We start from the raw sequence: 15,784 nt of genomic DNA, 5'->3' as shown, positions 1-15,784 counted from the left end.
AGACGTGGCAGCGGGCACATCCAAGTAGCAGCGGTGAGGACACCAGGGGTGCCGACGTCCGATATCGTATAAACGAGGTGAGACGTTGCAGCGGGCACAGTCAAGCAGCAGCAGTGAGGGCACCTGGGCAGCGTGCGTCATCCGTCGTGCAGTCGAGGTGAGACGTGGCAGCGTGCACAGTCAAGCAGCAGCAGTGAGGACACTAGGGAATGTTCGTCACACATGTTATGACCGAGTTGAGACAAGGCAGCGGGCACAGTCAAGCAGCAGAGTTGATGACAGCCGGGGAGCGTGCGTCACGCATCGTGTAGTCGAAGTAAGACATGGCAGTGCGCATAGTCAAGGAGCAACAGTTTGGACTCATGGGCGGCGTGTGTCAGCCATCGTGCAGTCGAGGTGAGACGTGGCAGCGGGCACAGTCAAGCAGCAGCAGTGAGGACACTAGGGAACGTTCGTCACAAATGTTATGACCGAGTTGAGACAAGGCAGCGGGCACACTCCAGCAACAGAGGTGATGACAGCCGGGGAGTGTGCGTCACGCATCATGTATTCGAAGTGAGACATGGTAGCGCGCGCAGTCAAAGAGCAGCAGTGAGGACACATCGGCAGCGTGCGTCAGCCATCGTGTAGCCGAGGTGACACGTGGCAGCGGGCACAGTCAAGCAGCAGCAGTAAGGACACTTGGGGAGCGTGCGTAGGCCATTGTGTAGTCGAGGTGAGAGCGGCAGCGGGCACAGTGAAGCAGCAGCAGTGAGGACACCTGAGCAGCGTGCGTCAGCCATCGTAAAGCCGAGGTGAGACGTGGCAGCGGGCACATTCATGTAGCAGCAGTGAGGACACCTGGGCGACGTGCATCAGATATTGTGAAGCCGATATGAGACGTGGCCGCGGGCACAGTCAAGCCGCAGGAGGGAGGAAACCTGGGTAGCGTGCGTCAGTAATCGTGTCGTCGAGATGAGAGTGGCAGTGGGCACAGTCAAGCAGCAACAGTGAGGACGACTGGGTAGCGTGCGCCAGCCATCTTGTAGTCGAGGTGAGACGTCGCTGTGGGACCAGTCAAGCAGCAGCAGTGAGGACACCTAGATATCGTGCGTTAGACATCGTGTAGTCGAAGTGAGACGTGGCAGCGGGCACAGTCAAGGCGCAGCAGTGAGGACACCTGGGCAGGGTGCGTCAGACATCGTGTAATCGAGGTGAGACATGGCAGCGGTCACAGTCAAACAGCAGCATTGAGGACACCTAGACAGCGTGCGTCAGACATCGTGTAGTCGAAGTGAGACGTGGCAGCGGGCACAGTCAAGCAGCAGCAGTGATGACACCAGGGGAGCTTGCGTCAGACATCGTGTAGTTGAAGTGAGACGTGACAGCTGGCACTGTCAAGCAGCAGCTGTACGGACACCTGCGTTGCATGCGTCAGCCATCGTGTAGTCGAGGTGAGACGCAGCAGCGGGCATAGTCAAACTGCAGCAGTGAGGACACCAGAGGTGCATATGTCAGATATCGTATAAACCAAGTGAGACGTGGCAGCGGGCACAGTCAATCAGCAGCAGTAAGGACACCAGGGAACGTTCGTCACAAATGTTATATGCGAGTTGAGACGTGGCAGCGGGCACAGTCAAGCTGCAGAGGTGATGACAGCCGGGGAGCGTGCGTCATGCATCGTGAAGTCGACGTAATGCATGGCAGCGCGTACAGTCAAGGAGCAGCATTGAGGACACATGGGCAGCGTGCGTCAGCCATCGTGTAGCCGAGGTGAGACGTGGCAGTGGGCATAGTCAAGCAGCTGCAGTGAGGACACTTGGCGAGCGTGCGTCAGACGTCGTATAGCGGTGGTGACACGTGGCAGCGGGCTCATTCAAGCAGCAGCAGTGAGGAGAGCTGGGCAGGGTGCGTCAGATATTGTTTTGCCGATGTGAGACGTTGCGGCGGGCACAATCAAGCAGCAGCAGTGAGGGCACCTGGGCAGCGTGCGTCATCCGTCGTGCAGTCGAGGTGAGATGTGGCAGCGGGCACAGTCAAGCAGCAGCAGTGAGTACACTAGGGAACGTTCGTCACACATGTTATGACCGAGTTGAGACAAGGCAGCGGGCACAGTCAAGCAGCAGAGTTGATGACAGCCGGGGAGCGTGCGTCACGCATCGTGTAGTCGAAGTAAGACATGGCAGTGCGCAATGTCAAGGAGCAGCAGTGACGACTCATGGGCCTGCATGTGTCAGCCATCGTGCAGTCGAGGTGAGACGTGCAGCGGGCACAGTCAAGCAGCAGCAGTAAGGACACTTGCGGAGCGTGCGTAAGACATCGTAAAGGCGAGGTGAGACGTGGCAGCGGGCACAGTCAAGCCGCAGCAGGGAGGACACCTGGGTAGCGTGCGTCAGTAATCGTGTAGTCGAGTTGAGACGTGGCAGCTTGCACAGACAAGCTGCAGCAGTGAAGACATCTGGAGAGCGTGCGTCAGACATCGTGCAGTCGAAGTCAGACGTGGCAGCGGGCACTGTCTATCAGCTGGAGTGAGGGCACCTGAAGACAGTGCGTCAGACATCGTGTAGTCGAAGTGAGACGTGGCAGCGGGCACAGTCAAGCAGCAGCGGTGAGGACTTCTGGGGAGCGTGCTTCAGACATTGTGTAGGCGAAGTGAGGCGTTGCAGTGGGCACATTGAAGAAGCTGCAGTGAGGACACCTGGGCAGCGTGCATCAGACATCGTGTAGACGAAGTGAGACGTGGCAGCGGGCACAGTCAAGGCGCAGCAGTGAGGACACCTGGGCAGGGTGCGTCAGACATAGTGTAATCGAGGTGAGACACGGCAGCGGGCACAGTCAAACAGCAGCAGTGAGGGCACCTGGGCAGCGTGCGTCAGACATCGTGTAGTCGAAGTGAGACGTGGCAGCGGGTACAGTGAAGCGGCAGCAGGGAGGACACGTGGGCAGAGTGCGTCAGCTATCGTGCAGTTGAGTTGAGACGTGCCAGCGGGCACAGTCAAGCAGCAGCTTTGAGGACACTTGAGAACGTTCGAATCACATGTTACAACCGAGTTGAAAGATGCCAGGGGGCACAGTCATGTAGCAAAGGTGATGACAGCCGGGGAGCGTGCGTCACACAGTGTGTTGTCGAAGTGAGACATGACAGCGCGCACAGTCAAGGAGCAGCAGTCAGGACATATGAGCAGCGTGCGTCAACCATCGTGTAGCCGAGGTGAGACGTCGTGAGACATCGTGTAGAGGAATTCAGACGTGGCAGCGGGCGCAGTCAAGCAGCAGCAGTGAGGGCACCTAGGGATGTTGCGTCAGCCATCGTGTAGTCGAGGTGAGACGTGGCAGCGGGCACAGTCAAGCTGCAGCAGAGAGGGACCCCAGGGGAGCTTGCGTCAGACATCATGTAGTCGAAGTAAGACGTTGCAGCGGGCACAGTCAAGCAGCTGAATGAGGACATCAGCGAAGGGTGCGTAAGACGTCGTGCAGTCGAAGTGAGAGGTGGCAGTAGGCACACTGAAGTAGCAGCAGTCAGGACACCGGGGTAGCGTGTGTCAGACTTCGTGTTGTCGAAGTGAGACGTGCAGCAGGCACAGTCAAGCAGCAGCGGTGAGGACACCTGGGGAGCGTGCGTCAGACATCGTGTATTCAAAGTGAGACGTTGCAGCGGGCACTGTCAAGCAGCACCATTGAGGACACCTTGGCAGCGTGCGTCAGCCATCGTGTAGTCGAGGTGAGATGTCGCAGCGGGAAGTCAAGCAGCAGCCGTGAGAACGCCTAGATAGCGTGCGTCAGACATCGTGTAGTCGAAGTGAGAAGTGGCAGAGGGCACAGTCAAGCAGCAGCAGTGAGGACACATGGGCAGCGTGTGGAAGACATTGCATAGCCGAGGTGAGACGTGGTAGCGGGCACAGTCAAGCAGCAACAGTGAGGACACCAGAGGAGCTTGCGTCAGACATCGTGTCGCCGAAGTAAGACATGGCAGCGGGCACAATCAAGCAGCTGAATGAGCACACCAGCGAAGGGTACGTAAGACATCGTGTAGTCGAAGTGAGAGGTGGCAGTAGGCACACTCAAATAGTAGCAGTCAGGACACCGGGGTAGCATGCGTCAGACGTCGTGTTGTCGAAGTGAGAGGTGGCAGCGGGCACAATGAAGCAGCAGCATTGAGGACACCTGGGCAGCGTGCGCCAGCCATCGTGTAGTCAAAGTGAGACGTCGCAGCGGGAACAGTCAAGCAGCACCAGTGAGGACACCAGGGCAGCGTGCGTCAGACATCGTGTAGTCGAAGTGACACGTGGCAGCGGGCACAGTCAAGCAGAAACAGTGAGGACATCCGGGAAGCGTGCGCAGACGTCGTGTAGTGGAATGCAGACGTGGCATCGGGCACAGTCAAGTAGCAGCAGTGAAGACACCTGCGAAGCGTAAGACATCGTGTAGTCGAAGTGAAAGGTGGCAGTAGGCACAGTCAAGTAGCAGCAGTCAGGACACCGGGGTAGCGTGCGTCAGACGTCGTGTAGTAAAGTGGGACGTTGGAGCGGGCACATTCAAGCAGCAGCAGTGAGGACATCTTGGCAGCGTGCGTCAGCCATCGTTTAGTCGAGTTGAGACGTCGCAGCGGGAACTGTCAAGCAGCAGCAGTGAGGTCAGCCGGGGAGTGTGCGGCAGACATCGTGTAGTCGAAGTGAGGCGTGGCAGAGGGCACAGACAAGCAGCTGCAGTGAGGACACATGGGCAGCGTGCGGAAGACAATGTATAGCCGAGGTGAGATGTGGCAGCGAGCACAGTCAAGCAGCAGCAGTGAGGACACCAGGGGAGCTTGCGTCAGACATCGTGTAGTCGAAGTGAGACGTGGCAGTGGGCACAGTCAAGCCGCAGCAGTCAGGACACCAGGGGTGCAGACGTCAGATGTCGTATAAACCAGGTGAGACGTGGCAGCGCGCACAATCAAGCAGCTGCAGTTAGGGCACCTGGGCAGCGTTCGTCAGCCATCGTGCAGCCGAGGTGAGACATGGCAGCGGGCACAGTCAAGCAGTAGCTTTGAGGACACTTGAGAACGTTCGACACACACGTTATAAGCGAGGTGAGAAATGGCAGCGGGCACAGTCAAGCAGCAGAGGTGATGACAGCTAAGGAGCGTGCGTCACACATCGTGTAGACGAAAAGAGATCTGGCAGCACGCATAGTCAAGCAGCACCAGTGAGGAGACATGGGCAGCGTGCGTGAGACATCGTGTAGAAGAGGTGAGAGTGGCAGCGGGTACAGACAAGCAGCAGCAGTGAGGACACCTGGGCAGCGTGCGTCAGCCATGATGTAGTCGAAGTGATATGTGGCAGAGGGCACAGTCAAGCAGCAGCAGTGAGGACACCTGGGGAGCATACGTCAGACATCGTGTAATTGAAGTGAGACGTGGCAGCGCGCACAGTCTAGTAGCTGCAGTGAGTACACATGGGCAGCGTGCGGAAGACATTGTGTAGCTGCGGTGAGAAGTGGCAGAGGACACCGTCAAGCAGCAGCTGTGTGGGCACCAGAGGAGCTTGCGTCAGACATCGTGTAGTCGAAGTGAGACGTGGCAGTGGGCACAGTCAAGCAGCAGCAGTAAAGACACCTAGGATGCATTCGTGAGCCATCCTGTAGTCGAGGTGAGACGTGGCAGCGGCCACAGTGGAGCCGCAGCAGTGAGGACACCAGGGGTGCAGATGTCAGATATCGTATAAACCAGGTGAGACGTGGCAGCGCGCACAGTCAAGCAGCAGCAGTGAGGGCACCTGGGCAGCGTGCGTCAGCCATCGTGCAGCTGAGGTGAGACATCGCAGTGGGAACAGTCAAGCAGCAGCATAGAGGACACCTGGGGAGCGTGCGTCCGACATCGTGTAGTCGAAGCGAGACGTGGCAGCGGGCACAGTCAAGCAGCAGCATTGAGGACACCTAGATAGCGTGCGTCAGACATCGTGTAGTCGAAGTGATACGTGGCAGAGGGCACAGTGAAGCAGCAGAGGTGATGACAGCTGGGGAGCGTGCGTCACACATAGCGATCGTCCCGTGTTCTGGTTGTCCATGTGTCAAAAATTTTTGCGCTATGTATCCCACTCTGAATGTATCCCACCAACACGCCCAAACTTCTTTCCTGCTAAAGGCAAGGTGTATCAGAAAAAAGTGGTGCAACAAGTTTTAGATGAAATGCAGAAATGTTATCTCAGCCAGGGCTAGTATTTAGTGCTAATTCCATGGAACGTACCTCATCTACAGGTACGGGAAATAGAAAAGATAATGATTGCAGCGACAAACGTGCTAAGCAGTAGTCATATGACGACTGCTGTATATGTTACAGAAGTAGCCATTGAAATTATTTGCTATGCTAAAAAAATCTGTATCTTTTATTGTTATTTATTTTATCAGCAGTATTACTGGACTCAGGTAAGTTCATGAAGGCATTAAAAAGTCGCCATTGATTTTTGGGGGGATTGTTCTTGTGTTTTGCAAATTCATTTTCGTAATACGGTCGTTTAGACTTCTTCAGGAAGTTAATCACGATGTTATGATAATTTTATAGCGTGCCGCTAAGCGTACATTAAAAGGATTCTTTTTAGTCTTTTTGTATAAGTTGTATTTTTTTCGCGTAATACTCGGTAAACCTTCCGTTACCCAAGGGTTACTGGGAAACATAAAAAAATGTTCCCTGCATCTGACGGTAGTTGTGTTAGCGCGAACGGCTTCTAGAAAGATGGAACAAAAATTTTGAAGAGCTTGATCGGGATCATTCAGGGAGTCAATTACAGACCAATCAGTATTTGTTACAGCGTTAACAAAACTATCTCGCTCAAAATTGGAGGAGAAGTAGCAAGGCTCGGACTGAGGTATTCCAGCCTGAAATGAGATGAATATTGGAAAATGGTCTGTAATATGAGACGAGAGCTTGGAGACGGCACGACGTTAGTTAGAGCTTGGTCAAGAAGCGTGTTGGTATCATGAGTAGAACACTTAGTAGGAGAGATAATTAATGATTCTGGTCCGAAACCAGCAAAACATTCTGTATAAGCTGTTACACTTCCGCTGTCGACGTCAAGTAAGTTGGCGTTAATATCACCGACAATTAGGACTTGCTTTTTTCAAGAGAAATTTGTTTCAAGACCATGGAGAGTGCATTCAGAAAATCAGGGATAGCTGAAGAAGGGAAGCAGTATACGCAACCAAGAATAAAACATTTACGATTATGAGAATTCAGCTGTAAGTCAGTTTCAATCCATGCCGATTCACAGTGATTTACATTAAGAAAAAGGTCAAGCCTAAAAAAAACTGCCATCTGTTCTCTTGATTTAGTGAAAGAGCCTTGCTCTATAAATGTTTGTTGTCGACTGTGGGGTGTTCGTTAATGTAAATCGGTCTATCGGTACTATCAGAAAAGCCAATTCGGGAGCATCACAGCCGAGTTTTGCGACCCTTGCCTATGCAATATGGGTTGATGTGTAACATAACGTAAAAGTTGTTTTTCATTACTTTTGCTCATGTATATGGTTCTGGTGATTTGCCAAATAAAGATCAGTTGAAGTAAGCGCCTGTGTTGCGTTCTTCTCTCAGTCCTCGTCTTTTGCGCTGTGCACACATGTCGATATTCTTAGCAAACATATTTTCCTCAACCAAACATAAAGATCAACCGATTCCTTTGCTCATACTTAATAGCAGCCACTGTCCAGTAGCATAACGTTTCTGTAGCAGTATTTTCTAGTACGCGTTGCCATGTGCATTTGCTCTGTTGAAATAGCTGATGCGGCATCGGCCTGTCTCTTGCATTGACCTTTGCACCATGGACTATGACAATTAGACTTTTCTTAAAGTTTATGACCTTCAGTGCTTCCAGAGCATAGTGGCTTTTTTACTGAATGCAAGTTTTCCTCTTTCCCATATTTAATTCCTAGTCTCGTCCAGGATTGCGCTTCTTGCTCGATAACCTAGGGTTTTCCGGAAACTACACTGAAGTTATTGACTGCAAAATCTGGTTTTGCTACTGTCCCACCTGGTTGTGGCCGTCATTTTACGTTTCTTGTATGTGGTTGCCAAGTCAGTTGCATTTGGGTAGCAGTCTCTCAAGGTAAGACCCTGCTCCTGCAGTACGCTAATTAGTAGTACGCACCGTAACTACTAATTACGCCCCGTTCGTCCTTTCTTCCTACCGCCGTGGGCAAATTGTTCGTGGCACCTTCTTAGGCAGCCATTTGGCGTGAGCCAAGACGGACATACGTGCTTACATGGTCCGAAGTGTATGAAGTTGATAGCCACATGGGTGGAAAGGGCCGCGAAAGTGGCTGCCGAAGGTGACGCCCACGAAACCGACTTGTCTATATTGACGCAATACGGGGCCCCTAGTTCGAGCTACACGTTTGCATCCCCCGAAAGAAAAGAAACGTGCAGGTTGGAAAGAAGTTACGCTGAATTTCGGGGCAGTTCATGTCGCTGTGTTGGCTGCAGCAAATGATGCCTGTGTAAGCCATTTGCTTCGCAATGCAAGTTGCTTGTCTTCAATGGTGACTGCCAGTGCAAACAGGTGGGACACGCCGCCCGATCTGCTTGCGCTGCTCATTGTCGCTCGTGACTGGTCGGTCAGGAGCGAAGACAAAGGTGAGCCGTTTACGAGCTCGCGTTAATGGTTTCAGCGTATCTCGACATGCTAACTTTGTTTTCATTTCTGCTCTTTTGCGACAATGTGCACTCCTTGTCTTCTGCCAATAAAGTCCCACGTCCTGTTCACTCACTTGTGGCTTGTTTGTATGGGCGTCAGTAGAGCCTCTTTGGTCTCCTGGCAATTAGAACGCACCAGCTACGCGACCGCAAAGACACCGAGGCATGCCGCAAAGCCAGCAGGGTGAATACGGCGCGTACCAGCATTCACTGCCGGTAAAAAGCGGCCATATTAGCTTTTGCTGTCAAAACAATTTAATTTAAGCTTCCTGTTTGAGCCGTTCTGTCTCATTCCTAGATCAGTTCCATACGCTTCCGTTGCTTATTTTTGCACCATTGTGCAAAATACAGTTTCCATTTCTAAACCTGGTTATTTATTCTACGGTAAATGCCTCACCACACTGCTAAAAACGGCAACAGCATCGCCTTTCCTCTCCCAGCATTTCAATGGTTGGCATGATAGACAATTTGCTTGTATTTCTGCGGTATGGTTCGTTCATCTGGTCACGACGAACAATGTGCTATCGGTGCGCGAAAGCTCTGCATGTGCAAGAGGTGTACAAGTAACAAATACATTAGACGTCCTTCGGATGACCCTTGAATGCTCTGTACATCCGTGAGCAGAAGTATGCGGACCACAGGGTCCCTGAATAACAGAATTTCTTTGTGATAAACACTCGTAGACGGAAACTGTCGAATGCAAATTCGCAATGTCCAGTTTGGACTGCAGTCATCAATTTCAAGTTGCATACACAGACCGAAAAGGAAATTAGCTATATCGCGCGATGCCTGGTCCGTATGCTTTTGCTCACGAGCGAAATAGTGGTACATTTTAAAAATGAGAACTAGACGTCGTTATACGTCTCGAATATTTTACCTTTTGTGGTACCTCCAAAGGATATTTGTGGTTTGCTGAGGGTGGTAGTTTCGACTTCATTATTGGCCAAATTTATTCACGTTGTCGATTTCTTTGGCGTCACCGAAGTAATTCATGCCATCTTCATTTTAACGTTGGCCACATAACGCAAACATACGTGCGTACGGTTGTATGCACTCACTGATCACTACAGTCCCGTGATCCCCTAGTACCCATACAGAACCCAAGAATCGCCTCGCACGCCGTAGTAGAAAACGATCCTCTTCAACGTGGTCGTCGTCGTGCTGTTCGCGCACACAAACGCTTCGCACACACAACTGGATTTACATAGGCGCGTTCTTCAACCTTGCATGGCTTCGTTTGTCCTCGTGCTCTTTGCGCACACAAAGGTGTCACACACGCGTCACTCACACAACTCGATTTACACAAACGCGTTGTTTCACCGCGCATCGCTTCGGTTGATCCCGAACACTGCTAGGCGTTGCCTGGGCCATGGGGGTGACTCTGCCTAGGGTCGTTAAAACGGGCGTTTGGGCTAGTTGGTAAGCCATATTAAACAGAAAAGCGCGCATTTTGACAGGGACAAGGAGGGAGACACGACAACAGACAAGCGCTGAATTGCAACTGAAATTTAATGCTTGGAACGAGGAATATATAACAGCTCCAAACGATAAGAAAACAAAAAAATACATTCATAGATTCACCGTCAATCATACATGCCACACTGAACAAGCGAGATGACTGCAATCATCGTATCCCCCCCCCCCCCCCCCCCGCTAAAAATGCCAGTTCTTCAGACAAAATCGATAAGGAGGCGCCACTGACGCATGCGTCTTTTGACCAGGCGATGTGCGCTGCTTCGATGATTTCACGCGTTGGTTGGTTACTATGTTTACTTAAAACCTATGTTGGAGCGAAGTCAGCGTGGCAAGCTTTGCTGTCGCAGTCTCTACAGTGGATGCCAAGATGCCCTTTTACAGTAGTACACATATTGTTGTTGTGCTTCTTCAGGCGTTCATTAAGGCATCTCCTCGTTTGACCGACATAAAGCCTGCCACATGACAAGGGAATGGCGTAGACATTTCCTTGTCAGTTCATCTCTTTACAAGAGAAGGATTGATTGTCATGTTTGATGTAGCACTCTCTTGGAACGAAATCGGTGTTAACCCTTTTGCACATCTTCCCAAGCTTATCCAGCGCCCAGAAAACGACTTTGACACACTCTGTTAGCTATATTTTTTATTCTATGGGAGACATGATGAATGTAAGGCACTACAGTGGTCTTTTCTTTCTTTTTCCTTTTGTGTCATTGAATCTACCCGTTGTCCTTTTCTGTTTTTGCTCAAGCTACTGAAGATAAATTCTGACACTGACACCAACACTGAAAAGTCAGCGCTTGTCCGTGTCGTGTCTCCCTCCTTGTCCCTTTCAAAATACGCGCTGTTCTGTTTAAAATCTGCCTAGGCACTATGGAGGAGGTTTCTTAGCGCGTGTTGCATGGGTTTGTCCCCTGACAAGCCGGAATTGCAGTTTGCGGTCGAGTTTGTTTACGGTCCGCCGCTGGCTGCACGCGTGGTGAGGCAGTAGGCACGGATGTCCCATTTGGTGATCGCTGTGTCTGAAGGAGCAAGGTTCTGACTTTTGTTGTGTAAGTCGCGGGTCGCTTTTTTCGTCGCGACGATAGATCGGATTGTTTACAAGCACTGCTCCAATAGGGCACATGTAACCGGCAAACGGAGGCCTCAGGAGAGCACCTGAGGTTGTAATAAAGCAGGTGGTGGAGGATGTCCGGGGCACCCAAGGGGTATCGGGGGGATCAAAGCTGGAAGCTGGGCGGCCAGTGGGTTGGGGCCACGGAGGCCGAAGCGTGCCAGGGAGTGTTCGCATAAAAAACCGGCTGTCGGGGATAGCGGACAGCCGATCTTACACACCCCTGGCACGCGCAGGCCTCTTTGAGCCGCAACCCATGAACCAGTCCGGCTTCTAGCTTTGGTGTCCCCGTTATCGCTTTGGTGTCCTGGAGGCGCCGCGAATAATGCGAAATAACAACACGTTGTTTCAATGAGTAGAAAAACACGAATCATCATCATCATTATCAGCCTGGTTACGCCCACTGCAGGGCAAAGGCCTCTCCCATACTTCTCCAACAACCCCGGTCATGTACTAATTGTGGCCATGTCGTCCCTGCAAACTTCTTAATCTCATCCGCCCACCTAACTTTCTGCCGCCCCCTGCTACGCTTCCCTTCCCTTGGGATCCAGTCCGTAACCCTTAATGACCATCGGTTATCTTCCCTCCTCATTACATGTCCTGCCCATGCCCATTTCCTTTTTCTTGATTTCAACTAAGATGTCATTAACTCGCGTTTGTTCCCTCACCCAATCAGCTCTTTTCTTATCCCTTAACGTTACACCTATCATTCTTCTTTCCATAGCTCGTGGTGTCGTCCTCAATTTGAGTAGAACCCTCTTAGTAAGCCTCCAGGTTTCTGCCCCGTAGGTGAGTACTGGTAAGACACAGCTATTATATACTTTTCTCTTGAGGGATAACGGCAACCTGCTGTTCATGATTTGGGACTGCCTGTCAAACGCACTCCAGCCCATTCTTATTCTTCTGATTATTTCCGTCTCATGATCCGGATCCGCCGTCACTACCTGCCCTAAGTAGATGTATTCCCTTACGACTTCCAGTGCCTCGCTGCCTATTGTAAATTGCTGTTCTCTCCCGAGACTGTTAAGCATTGCTTTAGTTTTCTGCATATTAATTTTTAGACCCACTCTTCTGCTTTGCCTCTCCAGGTCAGTGAGCATGCATTGCAATTGGTCCCCTGAGTTACTAAGCAAGGCAATATCATCAGCGAATCGCAAGTTACTAAGGTATTCTCCATTAACTTTTATCCCCAATTCTTCCCAATACAGGTCTCTGAATACCTCCTGTAAACACGCTGTGAATAGCATTGGAGATATCGTATCTCCCTGCCTGACGCCTTTCTTTATTGGGATTTTGTTGCTTGCTTGACGTGAAAGGCAAGCTTCCAAAGACAAAGTTTCCTGGCATCGTCTACGGGATTCCATGTGAAGACTGCGACTGCGTATATATCGGCCAGACAGGTAATTTCGAACAGCGGTTGAAACAGCATGTCAACGATGTGAAAAAGAAAAAAGTCGCTTCAAACGCCTTGGCCGAACATGCAGGTGACTTAGGCCACAGGATTGATTGGCATAACGCCAACATATTAGAAAAAGAAAGAAATTTGACTTCAAGACACCAGTTGGAATCCCTCCTAATCCAAATGACAGATAGCACCCTCAACCGGAATGACGGAACCCTCCCCCTCCCCCCCCCCCCATCTACACGCGCTGCTTACTGCTTACGTCATATTTTAAAGCCATATAAACATTGTATCGATGGCACGTCCTTGATTTCATTCTGACAAGGCTCCCGTCAGGGGAGTTTACCCTTCTTCATGATGCCGCCCGACCAGACGGGCTTCCGTCAAAACGTCGACTTCACATTTGCACTTATATTAGTTTTCGCGGGTTTTCGTTTGTACTCAAGGAGATCACAAGCGCGCATTCGCAACTGCTAAATTACAAGTATTGCAGGTTCGGCGGCAAACAGGACGTCAATAGGTTTCCCGCGCGAAGTGTTCAAACAATGTCTAACTGATCGCAAGCAGAAGATTACCCTGTAGCTTAAGGGAGTCATCGTATAAGCGCTTTTAAACCAACGAGTAAGGGCGCTTCCAAGGTCGCATATTTTAGGCGTGGCTCAGAACTATTGTTTGGCGGCCCTTCTCACCACTGAGAATTTGCCTTTGAGCGAAAGTCTCAGTCAATGCACCCTCCTCATATCCGACGTCTCAGTCTTGCGCGGCGCATCAATACCAGGTCGATCTCGTTCGGAAAGACTTCTCGGATGCTCAGTAATGTGGAAAGTTGGGCTAGTTGGTGATTAATCATCATACTTTGCTGGTGAAGCAGCGCACTGCATTAGACAGGGAGCCGAGACCGTGAGTTGTTTGGCGTACCACCTTGAACACGCTACAGGTGAATTCCCGGTGAGGGCTGAAAGTTTTTATTTGTTCTCATTTTCTTTTCTTCCGCTCTACATTTAGGTATTGTTCAAGTTTGCCGAAAATGTGTCGTATATATTTAGCCGCGTTCATGGCCGCATGTGCACGGGTGACTCCGAAGCCACGATGTTGGAACCGTTGACTACGCCGTCTCACCTTCGCACGTGCGACTGCGGAACTACGAGGCCGGAGTTAAGCTTAAGTCAGGCGCTACCTCCAGCTGTTTACCTGTCCCTTTCCAATGAGAGCTCAGCATGGCCTAGGTTAAGTCAGAAAAAGCAACCGGCGTCCTTAGAATTCAAACAACTATTACTATTTGTCCTATAAAAGATGACAGTGAAGATGACTCCAACACTTGAAAGGAGTCTTTATATCAAAAATAAACTACGAACAATGTTGACGCTCTGCCGTAACGCCCTCTTCTTGCGCCGAGTCGTGGTCTATCCCGGAAGCGCCGGGAGCAGCCGGTGAAAACACCGAATGGTTATTGTCCAAGGCGCATCCGCTTGTTTTCTTCGCGGGTGCTTTGTCATTTTTACACCTTTTCCTTTTGTTTCTGTGCTTCGGTGTCCTCTTCTTCAGGTACTGTGGTTGGAAGAATCGTGGGAACAGCCTTTTCTGATAGCAGTGGCTTCTCACGAGGAATGCGCACCTCTTTGCCGTCTGTATAAGGTGCACGAAGTCCCTAATTATGAATCGCGGTTCGAAGTGCAACACACAGACCGCGCAAGGTTCATCCAGTGTCTTATCTGCATGGTGGAGGTTCCTCTCCCATTCCTTTCGCCGTTCTTCATCACGTGCAACGCTGACAAAAGACGCCTTTGGTGCGTCTCTCACACGATTTTAGCCAGTTCTGCACCCGGGTGCAAAGTAATAATTTCCACGGCGGCTTGCCATTCTTACTCACTCACATTGAGCGAAGCGTCAAGCACAGAGGACACTGGTGAAAACGCCGGCGGCACGTGCACTCGACAGCGCGTCTTTCCAACAGAACACGCGTAGAATAAAGAACCAACTGAAGCGCACTCCGCATGAAGCGAGAGGGAACTTTTCAGGAGAAACAGGCGGCAGCGCCTCTGGCGTGCGCCAGAGCAGTCGACGCTGAGTGCGCCACGGCGACGCGGCGCAGGGATGCGGCAGTCAGCACACTGCTCCTATTCACTGTAGTCTCGGTCGTGGGTTCGTTATGCCAGTTGTGCGTCATTCTAAGCCGTTCTGTACATTTATACTGGATATCAACTCAAGTAATTTAGCTGTTCTGATGGTGTTTGCCGTGTGTTTTGCATCAGTGCTTCCTGACATCGGCTTCATTGCTTGTGTTCGGCGACGGCTTACTACCACAATGGCGGAACCTGTGTTCGCCACCTTCGTGTTTCGGTGCGTCTTTGTACGTCGCCCGTTCGGAGAACACTTTTTCCTTTGAGTGAAAGACATTGCACTTCGTTTTTCGTCAACAATTTGAATATTTTTAGGTGTTACCCGCGACAATTCTTGATGGATGGGCTCTTCTGTCCTGCAGGTTTTCGTCATCTTTACTTTTATACGAGGGTTCTGCTTGTGCTCAGCATTTCATCACTACCACGCTCCACGACTTCCGCAACACCAGTCAGAACTTTGCCCGGCTTGTAATTCTTTGTGGTTATTGTAACACGAACTAACCGAAGGGAGTGCATTCGAAAACGACGCGCTGGCATTAATCCTGAACCAGACTAAACTCGCCCTATTTTGTGTCCTTTTGTTCTTACATGGGTTACAGCGTCGCGTGCGCGCGTGTGTGTGTCAGTGACTATGCAGCTTGTAGCATTCTCACTCTGTAGCAAAACAAAAATATAACTGCAATGTTTACTTCGTCTATACAATTACAAATGCAATCATCTGCTGAAGTACAAATTTCACTTGTGTTTTGTTCTAAATAAGCAGCAAAAGCTTTAGCCTAGTAGGTGCTTCATCTGGGAGCGCAATCACGACTGCTTGGCATTTATTAATGAATGACTGTCTGGGTCACCTCATTTGTAATTGCAAATCTGTCTTTCAACTGACTTGATGCTCTCTTATTTTGTTCCTTTCACTCCATAGATGGCTGGACATCCTTCTTGTACCTTGGCACTAGCTGGACAACGGGACCTCATCATGATCAGTGTACTGTATCCTGTCTGGTATTCCCAGTGCGTTCTATATGGGTTAGTGCC

General features: G+C 50.8%; 1 pseudogene; it reads left to right on the top strand.

Annotated features, from left to right (window-relative positions):
• The first annotated feature begins 323 nt into the window (after nucleotides 1-323).
• LOC142568610 (uncharacterized) overlaps nucleotides 324-15,784 on the top strand; it is a 46,233-nt pseudogene continuing 30,772 nt past the window's right edge.

This window comes from Dermacentor variabilis, unplaced genomic scaffold (genome assembly GCF_050947875.1).
Source record: "Dermacentor variabilis isolate Ectoservices unplaced genomic scaffold, ASM5094787v1 scaffold_23, whole genome shotgun sequence".
NCBI lineage: Eukaryota > Metazoa > Arthropoda > Arachnida > Ixodida > Ixodidae > Dermacentor > Dermacentor variabilis.
The sequence above is the reverse complement of the archived record's forward strand: the minus strand, read 5'-3'. Positions and strand labels throughout refer to the sequence as shown.